We start from the raw sequence: 14,555 nt of genomic DNA on the forward strand, positions 1-14,555 counted from the left end.
GGGATGGCACTCACACCAGGCGCCGGGCTAGAGTTGGGGGTCCTCCCGAGAGTCGGGGCGGGACCCCTCGGGGAGGTGCAGATCTCCTGCCCAGCCCCTGCAGGCGGTGGTTTCTGATCTGCGGGAAGCAGGTACAGCGGGGCCTCCTGCTCAGAGCTCTCTCATCACTGAGCCCCACCCCAGGGCCCCTGGCAGGGGACCAAGAAGGTGCTGGCTCGGACACCCCCAGTGGCTGGGCGTCCCTCCAGCTTCTAAATCACAGCGCCTCCGACCCCTTCATTCCCTGCACCCAACAGGGCCTCTCTGTGGGGACGAACGAGACCGGATTAAACCGAGAGAGACGAGATGAGCCCAGCAGAATACGGAGGGCAGGCAAAGGGCCCTGCGGCGAGGGCCCGGCGGCCGGGGCGGTGGCGCGCGCTCGGCAGTGCCCGGGCCGGGTGGCCGCGGCTCCTGTTTCCCGGCTGGGCGGGCGGGCGGCCGGGCAGCTGCTGGGAGGTGAGCGGAGCAGCCTTTTCCCACAGTCTGGGGCGGTGACACATGGCGCTCGCACATTCCACCGCCGGCGGCCGCGCCAGGCCTGGCCGCGAGTCAAGGCAGCGCGGGCGCCGCCGAGCAGGTCCCGACTCTGGCCGCGCACGGGGACGCGGGGGTGGCGCCCGCTTAACCCCTGGGCGTCTGGACACAACTGCGCCTAGGGGTTTTGAATCCCAGAGTGTGGCTCACCAGGCTGTTGAAGAAATGCAGAATGGATAAATGAATGAAGGAAAGAAGGAACGCTAAAGGGAGCCCCTCCTGGCGTGCACACGCGACGTCTCTGTACAGTTATTTGCAATTTCCAAAGCTCTGACTCCCCCTCTCTCTGACATTCGTGAAAAGTCCCTGAAGAGTGCGGGAGGGGGTTAGTGGCATCCCCAGGAAAACTGGACTCCGGGAGAAGTGACTTGCTGGGGCAGCTCCCCTCTCGCCTCTAGATTCAGATGGGATCTGCCAAAGGGATGTGGCCTGGGGTCACTCTCCAGCATGCGCATCCTCCGCCTCTGAGTTTGTAATAAGGGGTCTGCCAATCTCTGTCTGAGACCCTATTCATCAATGGCCTGTGAAAGCCTTGATCACAGTCCCCTCTGGCAACCATTTGAGAGCTGCAGAAATAATTAGAAAACTCCTCAAAAAATGGGCCCTCTGATTCTGAGGTGGACATTCGTTCCTATGGGATGGCAAGGTCTCTGTATTCTGCTTCCCTTCTGTGTGGACTCCTGACGACCCCTCTGATTCTGTTTCCTCTGGTACATATCTAACTGCCCAGGGCAGACACCTCTGGAGCTTTCACTCAAGTAAAACCCACAGAATAAGGAACCCACCAAGTGTCCCCCAAAGGAGCTGCCCAGACCCTAGGGTCAGGCAGTGTTTTGGAAGCTGCACCATTTCCAGAGTTGTCTCATGTACATTACCTTTCTTCCCAACGACTACTAGGGAGATGGGTGGTGTCATTGCCCCTGGTTTATACCTAAAGAAACTGAGACTTAAAGAGGTGAGACCTCTTGCCTGAGGTCATATGGCTATAAATGTGCTTGACCCCAGGTTTGTCTAACCACCAGCCCAGTGCTTTGTCAGCTGGGTCTCAAAGTTTAGATGCAGTTCAGATTACATTCCATGCACACACTCTCTCCCCCAACCTTCTCATAGCACACTCATGCCTACCACCCTTAACCTTGTCAGAGCAGAATCACACTTGATCCTCAGTGGATCCTCAGTGAGGATCTTCAATGGCTCTGACTTTGGTAGAACCTGGTAGAATTTTTCAAGCTCATTTTTGCTCTGTGGGACAAACTACCCCCATCGTCTGATCCACAATCAATATATTCTCAACCATTACAACACAATGAGAAGACAAAGAGGTCAACCATGGAGATTCATGGCGTCCTGGGTACCTTCAGGTTAATTTACTCAATCCATTAGCATTCAGTATAAACCTACTATAGGCCAGACTCCTAGCAGGGTGCTGATGGAGATGAGAGAGGGGACGAGGAGCAGAAGAGGAGGAAGAGAAGGTACAAAGGAGAATATGACCCACAGTCCTGAGTTGGGGCTCCCAATCAGATAGGTTACAAAGACCCATAAAGAGACAATTACATCACGGCATGGTCAGGGAGGTATGAACTGAGGGCACAGAGGCGAGAATGCTGCCAGTTGAAGCCCAGGAAGGGTTCACTAGAGAGGTGCCCTTTATGTTGGGCCCTGAAAAATGAGTGGTTCTCCAGACAGAGGCAACAGGGGCCAATCCAGGCAGAGGAAACATGACATATCTTAGAGATGACATGGAAAATATAAACCATAAATGAAAACATGATAAATTGTACAGCATTAAAATTTAAAATGTCTGCTCACAGAAAAAGAATATACCATCAAGAAAATAAACAGGCAAAGCACAGACCAAGAGAAAATATTCACAAGACATATATTTGACAAAGGACTTACATGCAGAATATGTAAAGAACTTTTGGCACTCAATAATAAAAAGACAAATAACCCAATTTTTAAAGAATGGCCAAACACTAAAAGAGACACTTTAAGAAAGATACACAAATGACACAATAAGCATGTGTGAAAGCCCTCAACATCATCAGTCAGCAGAAAAATGCAAATTAAAACAATGAGATACCACTACACGCCTACCAGAATGGCTAAAATTAAAAGCTGACACCACCAGATCATGGAGAGGATGTGGCGCAATTGGAACTCTAATCCGTCACTAGTAGGAATGTTAAATGCTGCAGCCACCTTGAAAAACTCATAGTTTCTTAAAAAGTTAAACATACATCTACCCAGTGGTATACCGGTAAATCTTTAGCAACTGGCTCCCTGGAAGAAAACTCAGCCTGGCTTGTGGCATTTGCTGATTTCCCTGGTGTGAATATCCCACCATGGCCAATTTCAAGGTGCCAATATGACATCATTGAAAGCAGAGTTGGGAAGAGATGAGCACAATTGTCTTTTGCTAACTCATACTAGTCCACTCCAGCACACCGTTGCATCTACTCCGTGATTCTATTCTTAGGTATTCACCTAAGAGAAATGAAAACATACATCTACAAAAAGTCTCAAAAGAATGTTTGCAACAGCTTTTCTCATTATAGGCCAAAATTGGAAACAACCCAGATGCCCATTATAACAGCAAAGACAAATAAGTTGCACTATAGTCATACAATGGAATACTACTTATTGATAAAAATGAACCATCTATTGAGACAAGCAACCACACAGATGAATCTCAAAAATATCATGCTATGTGAAAGAAGACAAATGTGAGAAGAATATCCTGCATGATTGCATTTCTATGAAATTCTAGAATAGTCAAAACAAACCAATGGTGATAGAAATCAGATCGAGGTTGCTGGGGGAGGTGGGAATTGACTGGGAAGGACCCTGAGCAAACTTTCTGGGGTGATAGAAATGTTCTGAGCCTTGATATGTAGCGTTGAAAATGCAACACTTAAGATCTAAGCATTTCACTGTTTATAAATTATAAGAAAAGAAAAAGGCACCACAGCTAAAAAGCCTGGATTTCCCTTCACTTGAACATTCAAGGTAACTTAGGAACAGGGGCCCAGCATGGGGGCTATGAAACAGCTGGCTCAGCGTACGGGCCTCAGGGAGTAAACTGTGTTTCTCTTATTTTCTTTTAGCAAAGCCAACAAAGCATTATTTGCTTTGCCACCCACTGTGGTTACTAGGTCCCTCAGCCACAGGGCAGAGTATGGGCTGGCAGCCCGAGGGCACTGAGGTCGTCTGGCCTAGTCATCCCCACAGCTCAGCTCATCTTTCCTCCACCCCTTAAATGCATAAGGAATCCATTTAAGGAACTTGCAAAGTTACTTTGCCTCCCAATTCTCTCCTCGCCCTCATATTTTCCTCCAGCACTCACTGTCTCCCATCTGCAACCTTCCATCCGTCTTCTACTTAAAGATGCTTCTAGAGATATATGCTAATTATGTAATAGCCCACAGCAGTCAGGAACCCCTATCTCCGAGAGTTCTACCAGAACTGAAGAACAAAAATCATTAAATAGCTAACTCGTCAAAGGTCATCCAGTGTGTTGAGTTTGGAACATCATTCTGCCACCACTTAACTAGCTGTGTGATCCTGAGAACATTGCTCAAACTCTCTGGCCTCAATTTTCTTATTTGCAAAAAAGGGGAAACAGTTGCTACCTCTGTGGGCTATCTTAAGGATAAATGAGATAACCTGTGAAAGAGCCAGCATGTTAGGGGGATTTCAAGTTCAGGGTTAGTTGCATTTTTCCTATGTCATTGTAATTAATCCTTACTATCAACATTTTAATGATACCATTTTAAAGAGGTTGTGCACTCTCCCAAGTCATGCACTGAAAGAGGAGGACAGGATTCCAGCCAGGTCTCTGCTCCTCTTCCAGTCCTCAATGCACATAGTGCTTCCAGGCTGGAAAACCATCTGGCTCAGGGCACAGCAGTGGACTCCACCCACTCCCACTCGAGCTTCCATTTCTGCAGTTCCAGAAAAATAGCACAAGAGGGCCAGGTGCAGGAAGGTGGAAAGGCTCTTGTCTCACACAAAAACAGTAAAATTCCTTTCACACCCTCCTAACTCCCGCTCCTTAATGAGTCTCTTAGGAACGTAAAGTCTCCTTGACTTTTCAAAGTTTTATAAAGAGTTGCTTGTAGAACTCTTGGAGACTGAATGTGAAGCACTTGTAAAACTTCACACAATACACAGGGTTTCCTTTTGCCTTTCCATATTTTCTTCACACACCGTTTCCCATAACAAAATGTGCTAGCCATTGTCTAGTCCCACTCCCCCGCTCCCACCTCGTTAACTTCATTCTCATTGGCACTCTCTCTACTGTGAAAACAGCCAGGTCCGAGGTCCTCCAAATACTGCTGGCTACTCTCCTGAATTGCCTTGAACCCCAAAGTTCATGTTCTTCAGTCCTCTTTCTTATTTGACCTTCTTTTTGGCTACTCGAAGTGCCTCAGACAAGCATAGTACTTTCCTCTCTCTGTGCCTTTGCTCACGACGTCCCTCCCACACTCCCTTCTTCACACATTACCCATCCTTCAAAACTCAGCTCAAACGCCAGCTCCTCCATGAAGCCTTCTCTAAAGTCTCCAGCTAGAAGGGCTCTTTCCCTTCACCTGACCCCTTGGCACTTTTCTAAACCTCCTTGTTAACGGCACTTCTCCCCATCTCCCACATAGTGTACGGATGAATGAGATGTATAGATGGGCAGACTGGTGAGTGGATGGGTGGATGGGTGAATGGATACACGGATGGATGCATGGATGGATGCAGAGAATGTATATGAATCATTGAGGGGATAGATAGATAACAGGCCAGGGACATTTCCTAGACCTACGAAACACACTCATGTCTCGGTGTCTGCATCATGTTAAAATATTTACTTGTTCAGCTTTTATTCAACAGCTTCTATGTCTTGTCTGTCTATCCACAATCTATTTCTGATCTCAGGAACAGGCATTGGGAATATTTAATTCAGGGTGGATCCCAGGTCCTGTGCAGTCAATATTCACAGATGACAAAGGGCCAGATATATTTTAATTTGTCCCTAACCTGAAGCCTGGTGAGTTACCAGCTTTCTAAAGTAGACGTCAATATATTTCTTATTTCTGCTCTTTGGGTCCCAGCTGAATGTGAGGTCAACCAGTCCAAGTGCTCATTTTTCAGGTGAGGAAACCAAGATCTGGAGAGAGGAAGTGGCTCGTACAAGATCAGATACAGAGCAAGACTAAACTCTACCTTGACCCCCAGCTCCTCACTCTGTCCTTTGTAGCTAAAAACTTAAAGCCAAACAGCTGGCTTATCCATTCTAGGAATGCCTCAAACCTTGATGAAAAGCAGGGAGGTTTGGGAAGAAAATCCAAGACTTCTCCAAAGAGAGGTAAGATTTCCTTCATTATAGATTCTTTCTATGTCTAACCCTATTAGATTTGGGGCCTTAACTTTCTAAGGCGTCATTTGTACACTGAAGAGAAAAATGCTATGCCCAACTCCTTCCTGAGAGCTTTGGAGGATCCTGGAGTTGTGTTCATGTGGTCAGCTCCTGTCTGACGTGGAAAATGAAAGACTGGAGACCTGTATGCTGTAGGCTCCGACTTTTCTTCTTAGTAGAAATTCTAACATCCACTAGGACTTGGCAACATTTTTAACTCCTCTATTATCAAACCAAGAATTAACCATTTTTTTGCTCTGGCAATGTAATCACTTTCCACAGTTTTTTTTTTCTTGCCAGGAAGGATTCGCCCTGAGCTAATATCTGTTGCCAATCGTCTTCTCTTTTTTTCTCTCTTCTCCCCAAAGCACCAGGGCATGGTTGTATCCTAGTTATAAGTCCTTCTAGTTCTTCTGTGTGAGCCACCACCACAGCATGGCACTGACAGACGAGTGGTGTGGTTCTGTGACTGGGAAACGAACCTGGGCCCTCAAAGCAGAGAGCATGGAACTGTAACCACTAGACCATCAGAGCTGGCTCATGCACAGTTTTTATTGAAGAACAAAATACTCAGATAAGCCTCTGTGCATTGCTGATTTCTCTGACTTCCCTCGAGAAGACTCTGGCTTCTCTATCCCAAAATATAACACAATACTTCCCAGGAATTTCTAAAACTTTGAACCAAAGTTTCCAGAAACACCTTCAGTTCTATTTTTCTAGTGTAATATAATTTCTTGATAACCATGATTCAAAATCTCAGCTCCCTTCCTTTAAAAATACCACTATCTGCCTCAAAACTCTGCATGAAGAACAAAGGGTGGGGCCAGCCCTGTGGCCAAGTGATTAAGTCTGCTTTGGCAGCCCAGGGTTTCACTGGTTGGAATCCTGGGCGTGGACATGGCACCGCTCCTCAGGCCATGCTGAGGCAGCATCCCACATGCCACAACTGGAGGGATCTACAGCTAGAATGTACAACTATGTACTGGGGGGCTTTGGGGAGAAGAAGAAGAAGAAGAAAGAACAAAGGGCACAACTTATCTATGCATTATAAATACAGCCAGTGACTCCTCATGGGCATTTAAATTTTCTTTGTCTGGGCTGGCCCGGTGGTGTAGTGGTTAAGGTCACATACTCTGCTATAGCAGCCCAGGGTTTGCAGGCCCAGATCCCGGGTGCAGACCTACACACCACTCATCAAGCCATGCTGTTGTGGTGTCCCACATACAAAATAGAGGAGGATTGGCACAGATGTTAGCTCAGGGCCAATCTTCCTCACACACACAAAAAAATTTTCTTTGTCATTTTCTCCTGGAAAGTCCAAAACTAATAGGAAAAATGTGGGAGAGAATAGCCAGAGAATGGGGGCATCAGGAGAAGGTGCCTCTATAAGAAGTTGACCTCCTCCCCAAGCGCCCAAGCAGCCATTATGATTAGTCATCCAACCCAAAACGACTCCTGCTTTTATGAATTTCCAACCAATACCCAAAATGCCAGAAGTTTCTTTACAAATTAATAATTAAAAAAAAAAAGCGAGGTTAAGAAGAGAGGAAGAAATCCAAACGGTGGACAAAAACAGGCGCCATGGCCCACACTCCAGCTTGTGAAGCGGCGACAATGGTGAGAAATCAATGCCCAGAACCACAAGGCAGCTCTCAGACACCTCTTGACCTTGTCACTTCCTGGGTAATTAAGAGGCCCTACAGTTCCGTGTCGCTGTCAGGGGCTGAATGTATATCGATAGATAGATATATGTGTTCTTAAAAGATTCTTTTTCTACAGCCTTGATCAGGATCCTGCCAAAGACAAGGGGGGAAAGAAAGGCATTTTGTCTGGGGCGCAGTGAAAAGAAACATGAAAGGAGAAACCTAAATTTCTCAGCACAGTCTGCTGCTGACATGGGAAAATGGCACAGACAAGAATAGACGGCTTGTTCGCTGTTGTTTTTGCCCCTCATTCTCTTGACAGATTATCTCTGTGAACGTGTTGTAGGCAGCAGGACATCCCTCCTGCTTTGTGTCCGTCTTCAGGTACCTTAAGAGCAACAATGCAAACATCGAGGTCGCCAGGACAGGCTGAGTCACTGCTTTCCTTCGTGGAGGCCAAAGGAAGCTGCTTCCCTTCTTGGGGCCCCAGTTTCCCCAAATGAGGGAAATTGGTATAAACCCTCGTTGGAGCCTTTTCCAGGGCTAACATTCACTGAGGGCTTGAGAAATGGCTTCTGTCTCCTGACACTGCCACGGAAACAGAGGCGCACGGAATACTGGGAGAGCAGGAGTGGGCCTCCCCACCCATGCCTGTCAAACACCAGCTACCGAGGCTACTCAAACCCATAGGGAGCCTTGAGGTAAGGACGCTGGGAGAAGGTGGCACCAACCCACTGAAGAGGAGAGCTCTAAGGGCACTTTGCCAGCTCTGACGCAGAGGGCTCTTCCGTGAGTCTGTGTTCTTTCTCAGAGGCTCTTGTCTGTGGGGCCCCACTTAGAGGGCTGGCCACCGTCTGCTTCAATGCAAGCAGGATCTTGCATCTCCACTGTGGACTGTGAGCACCCTACCCCATGGCCCTCACTGATGATCTCTGCATCCCTCTCAGCTCCAAGCCCAGGGCTCGGCATGCAGGAGGTACTCAATAAATCCTTAATAAGCCAACACCTGAATTTAAAGCCACAGCTGGAAGAAGGAAGCTGGGTGGTGGTGGAGACCTCAGGGAATCACTTCCACGTGAAACTGAGTTTTTTACTTCAGCAAAGCTAGTCACTTCACTAAGTTCTAGGTAACTAGTTTTACATCCGGAGGACAAGAATCTGGTTCTATCATCTCTCTGCCCACTACTAACACAGTGATGGGGTACACAAACCAGTGAAGTTTGTGGGAAGGAATGAGTGAATGATGTCGCCCACTGAAGTTTTCCTCTTCAGTCTGCCAACTCTGTCCCTGGCATAGGGGCTTGTCTGTATAGTGATTGCCCTGGAAAACCTATCAGTGTGGCCTCCTGATCCCCCGCAGTGAGTGACACTCTCTGCATGTAGCGCAGGGGTGTTACAAACGCCTGGGCTCCCAGCAGGCTGCAAAATGCTCTGGACATGGCATTGGCTGTTACACCAAAGATGCCTCCTTTTCCTCTTGGAATATCCAAAGTATAAACATAGTAATATATGTGAAAGAGATTACACTGGCCTGGCGGAAAATATAATATAAATGTATTATCACCGTAGCACGTTTATAACTCCAATGAAGCTTGTCTTGTTCTCTTCAGCTCATCGGATAGGGGCAGGGTTTTAAAGCATTCTGGCTGAACTTAAGAAAAGCTGGCTCCCAGACCATCTGGCTTCCATCCCAACCCCCGCTGAAGGGAGGCACCAGGTCGGTGTGACCCACCCTGAGTAAGGGCAGGTTCTCCCCAGGTACAAAAAGATCATTATCACTTTGGCCTCTTGGCTACTTTCTCTTCCGGCTGGCTTCAAGCCCTTTTCATTTGTTCTCACAGTGGCTTGAGGGGGACAGTATTACCAGCCCAGCAAAAACTAGGCACAGAAAAGCAAAGCTATTTGCTCCAGTGAAACGAATAACAATGGAGGTGAGACTGGACCTCCAGGGTATCAACATGAGCACTCCCAATTTGAGTCCCCAAAAAATTATTCGGGAAGAGGCCAAAGGGAGAGATCATTTAAGAAGAAAGGTAGAAGGAGAAGACAAAAAGTAAAATAAAACACTAAAAGCTAGTGGCTAAAAAGCAACTTCTTGTACCAGGGCTATCCAATAGGATGTTCTGTGATGATGGGGCAGTTCCACTCTGTGCCGTCCAATATGGTAGCAACCAGCCACATCTGGCTACCAAGCACTTGAAATGTGGATAAGGTGACTAAAAAAACAAATTTTAAATTTTATTGCATTTATTTAAATAAATTTAAATAGCCATATGTGTCTGGTAGCTACTGTGTTGGATAGCACAACTCTACTCATCCAAAAACATTATAAAACTTCAAGTATTTGGGGACTTGTAAAGCCTTGAGAAACCTGAATAAGGCAATAAACAGACCAACTAAAAGGAGGAGAAGGCTTCTTAACTCTCATTTGGCGTTTACCTGGGACTGTATTTTCAAAGTCCATTAGAACCTGGCCAGAGTTGGCAGCAGAGCCCATCCTGAGACAGCTGACAGGTAGCATGACCCACCAGGATGTCTCTTCTCCCTCCCAGGCCCCAGGCACACACTGACCCCCCGACTCAACCTCCCCTCCCCAACCATCCCAGCACTGAAGACAAGATGCGTGGGTGTCCGAATGTGCAATGGCAACTCCGCTGGCCTGTGAGCTCCTGGAGGGCAGGGACTGGGTCTCACCCACCACTGACTACCTCCTTCCAAACCCAGTGCCCATCCCAGCAGATACTCCGAAGAAAGTTGTTGTGAACAGAATTCCTGATATTGAATTCAGAGGCTGTTATTACAAGATAGGCTATGGACTAAATGTTTGTGCATTCTCCCCTCCTCCACTCCAAAATCATATGTTGAAGCCCTAATCCCCAGTGTGGTGGTATCTGGAGGTGATTAGTTTAGACGAGGTCATGAGAGCAGGACCCCCATGATGGGATTAATGTCCTTGTCACAGCAAGAGACCAGAGCCCTCTCGTTCTCTCCACCACGTGAGAACATGAAGAAGGCGGCAGCCTGCAAACTAGGAAGAGAGCTCTCGCCAGACACCGCGTCTCGGGGCACCTTGATCTTGGACTTCCCGGCCTTCAGAACTGTGAGCAATAAACCATTATGGTTTAAGCCACTGGGTCTATGGTATGTTGTTATAGCAGCCAGCTGAGAATAAGACAGGGTCTTTGGGAAGAGCAGCTTTTGACACCAGCTTTTTCATTAAAAATAAAAACAAAACAAAACGAACAAACAAAAAAGACATTCTACCAAGTATCTCCCATGGGGACGACAGAGCCAAGAAAGAGCTGTTCCCCGCTCTGAAGAAGACCCAGTCCAGTAGGAGAAATGACCAAGTACAGAAGTAATCACGATCCCGGGCATAGAGTGATCAGTTTAATCGGAGTGATGTGGATGGAGCCTTGGTGACTTCAGAGGAAAGAGCGAGGGATTACTGCTAAAACTAGCGGGGAGGGAAGAGGGCAGGGGATTGCTTCCTGGGGAAAGCGGCATCTGAGCCAGATCTAGAGGGATAAGGTGGATGTGCTTGTGCAGAAAGGGGATTGGGATGGGAGCAAAGAGCAGAAGCTACAAGGCAGGAAGTGGGCGGAGAGGGGGCATGTGGGGACTAGCGACCAGTCTAGCCTTCTAGGCAATGGTGCTATCCAATGAGGCTGGAAAGAAACTGCTCTGGCTGAAGCAGTGATGGAAAGGGGTCCCCACTCTCCATGGCTCCTTGAAGCTCAGGTTTAATACCATAAGGAACTGGGTTATTTTGTATCCCTAGCTTCTCGGCTCACCTCCACTGAAAAGTATCTCCCAATTTCAAGCCCCACCTCTTTCGCAAGGAGTGAGGGTGGACAGCTGAACAACCAGTGTGGCCTCCGAAGTGGCCGTGGGAAGGGGCTGGGTCGTCTGCTCCCCCTCATTCTCTTCCGCCCGCTGTGAAATCTGCATCAGCTGGAGATGCCCAGAAGATCCATTTCCACCTGTTCTGGACATGGCTGGTGGGAAAGCCTGGGGATCCACATGGGCAGCATGGCCGATGAGCGTGACAGAGGCAGCCTTGGGTGGGGGCAAGGAAGGAGCCTGCTGCAAAGGCATGCTCCGCCAGCCCTGGGAACAGCTGCCCAGCCGTGGGGCCAGGAGGCTCCCAGTGTCCCAATCACTCTCAAATCACCCATCTTGTAGGTCAGTTGCTAATGATGCAGTTAAGTTCATCAGAAAAACATCTGCTCTGAATGATAGGCACAGTAGTTATGCTCTGAGGGAAGCCCACCAGAGTCAGGGGACTTGGGTGGCTAAACCAGCAGGGCCCTTTTAGTCCCCAGGAGCCTGGAAACTCTCTCTCCAGATTTCACCCATCTCTAGAGCAGGAAGTACCCTCAGCCAAGACGCCAGGACGGGCTCATCCACAGCTGTGCTGCTCTCTGCCAGTCCCAGGGCTCGCGGCCACCCCCAACCCCTCGCCCTCCCGAGCTCCCCACAGCTCTGTGAGGCTGCGCAGGGGATATACTTCTGAGCAAATACCAGGCGAGCAGCTGTTCTGTTCAGGCATATTGTCTTAGCAGTTTTCTCCAAAAGCAGGGCTGGAAACAAAGGTTCATTCGGGTGATGATGCCAGGGGACAAGAGTGAGGTTCAGTTGAGAGGGAAACGGAGAAGAGGGGAGAGCCAATGCAAGGCTGCGTTACTGAGGCAGCCTCCCCCTGGGAAATGAGGCTCAGTTCCTCGGGACTCCTAAAGAGCTTTGTGGAAAGCATCTCAGAACTGCCCGCCTGAGAGTAGAAAGGGGGACGCATTGACCATAGGTTCCTGTCCACTGTTGGTCAGGGGTGGTCCCATGAACTTCCAGGGTGCACACTGGTTAGTGTCAATGCCACTTGGCAGAGAGTCCCAGGACAGGAAACAAGAGGGACGTGAGGTGGCCCAGGGGGAGACGCAGCAGGACCAGCTCCATGAAGCTGCTCAAAGCCTGTGAGCACCTGGGGACCACACCACGGCTGGAGTAAGAGGGGGCCTGAAGAGGAGTCTTCTGGAAAGCCTTGGAGAGCTGTATCTGCTTCTACTATGTCTGCCCCTGGAGTCCAAGGCAGAGGCTAAACCCACCTGAGGCCTGCTCCTCGCTAAGATACTGTGTTAGTTTCCTCATGCTGCTGCAACAAATCACACAAACTTAATGCCTTAGAACAATGAAAATGTGTTACCCGACACACTGGAGCTCAGAAGTCCCAGATGGGTCTCACTGGGCCCAAGCAACGGGTTGGCCAGGCTGTTTCCTTTCTAGAAGCTCTAGAAGGGAATCTGTTTTCCTGCTTTTTCCAGCTTCTAGAAGGTGTCTGCACTCCTTGGTTTGTGGCCCCCTCCTCCATCTTTGAAGCCAGCCATGGCCAGCCTTTCTCACATCACATCATTCTGATAATGACTCTCCGAGCTCCCTCTTCCACGTTATAAGGACCCCCCCATGATTACATTGGGGCCACCCGGATAAGCCAGGGCACTTTCTGCATCTCAAGGTCAGCTGGTTGGCAACCTTAATTCCCCTTTGACATGTAACACAACATATTCACAGGTTCCAGAGATCAGGTCGTGGACATCTTTGGGGGACCATTTTTCTGCCTACCACAGATACTGTTTCACCTCTTTCTGAAAAGAAGAGCTCGGGGCATTTATGAAGTTAGTTGGGACAGACTTTCTGCATGGTCCTTAGAACCAGGAGAGGAGAGCCTGCCTGTCCCTGACGTTGTCCCTAGGATCCCACATCTTCCTGGCACAGCAGCCTGCTTTGCCGAGGACAGTTAAGCCCAATGAAGGGCCCCAGAGCAGGCCTGAGCATCAAGGAAAGGGCCTGACCTCTGTAGACGTAGACAGATGGGCTGAGCTCCAGTCCCAATGCAGCAATTAACTAGCGATGGGACCTAGAGCAGGCCACTCAACCTCTGCAGAGCAGAGCCAATGCCCTAGGGGGCTGTCAGGATTAGAAATCACTTTTTCAGCCTCTAAAAAGTGTCTGTTGAAGAATTTCTCTGTGCCCAGCTCTCTGCTAGGCCCTGGGACTACAGCAGGGAGCAAGGCCAAGTCCTGACCCTCATCACAATACATTCTATTGGTTGAAACATGTGTTAAGCCCCTAGATAGTGCCTAGAACATAGTGGATGCTCAATAAATTGTAGGCATCATTAGGGCCTTCAGAGCTGTCATTCTCAAGGAAATAATACTACATTTCAGTTATTTACTGATTTATAATATATAAAACGAAATCATAGCCATTACCACATTTGATCCTCAGAACGATAACCCGGAGAGGTAGGTCAGATGGCAGCCCACTGCTCGGTTCTCCCTGCAGCCTCAGTGAGACTGTGCCTACACCAAGCACCCCACCACGGAGAGTAGGCCCCCTTCTGCCCTGTTTCCATGCTTTCATGAGGCAAAGGCTTGGGGAGCGAGAAAGGAAAACCTAAAAAAAATGAGAATGGCTCTTTTCTAGAGCTACAGATGCAGTGGAATATTTTAAAGTCATTTTCTCACCTGGTATAAATGTTTTACCATATTTGTGTGGGGGGGAAGGTTACACCCTGCTTTTTTGCATTCTGCCCAGGCTGCCTTGCTTTAGCATGCATGCTTTCTTGTCTCTCTCTCCCGCAGAGCTGTGAACTCATCACCCAGGGACAGCAAGTTCTCCTGAGGTGCTTTGCAATCATTTAGGTGCCCACAGGAAGCATTTGCTAAATCTGTCCCTCTCCCAGCCCGAGGTCTTTTGGTGGTGGCGAATCTAGAGAGATTCCTTACCAGAAGCCTCTGGTGGCTACCCAGGCATGACAATTTCTCTCAAAGCCTGTATTGTTACCCTCAGGTTGGCAGATATGAGCTTCAGCCAGCTGGCCGGGACACAGGTGACACCAGCTAGCCCCCACCTGCAGAGCAGCATGAGGA

This window comes from Equus caballus, chromosome 19, assembly GCF_041296265.1.
Source record: "Equus caballus isolate H_3958 breed thoroughbred chromosome 19, TB-T2T, whole genome shotgun sequence".
NCBI classification, from domain to species: Eukaryota; Metazoa; Chordata; class Mammalia; order Perissodactyla; family Equidae; genus Equus; species Equus caballus.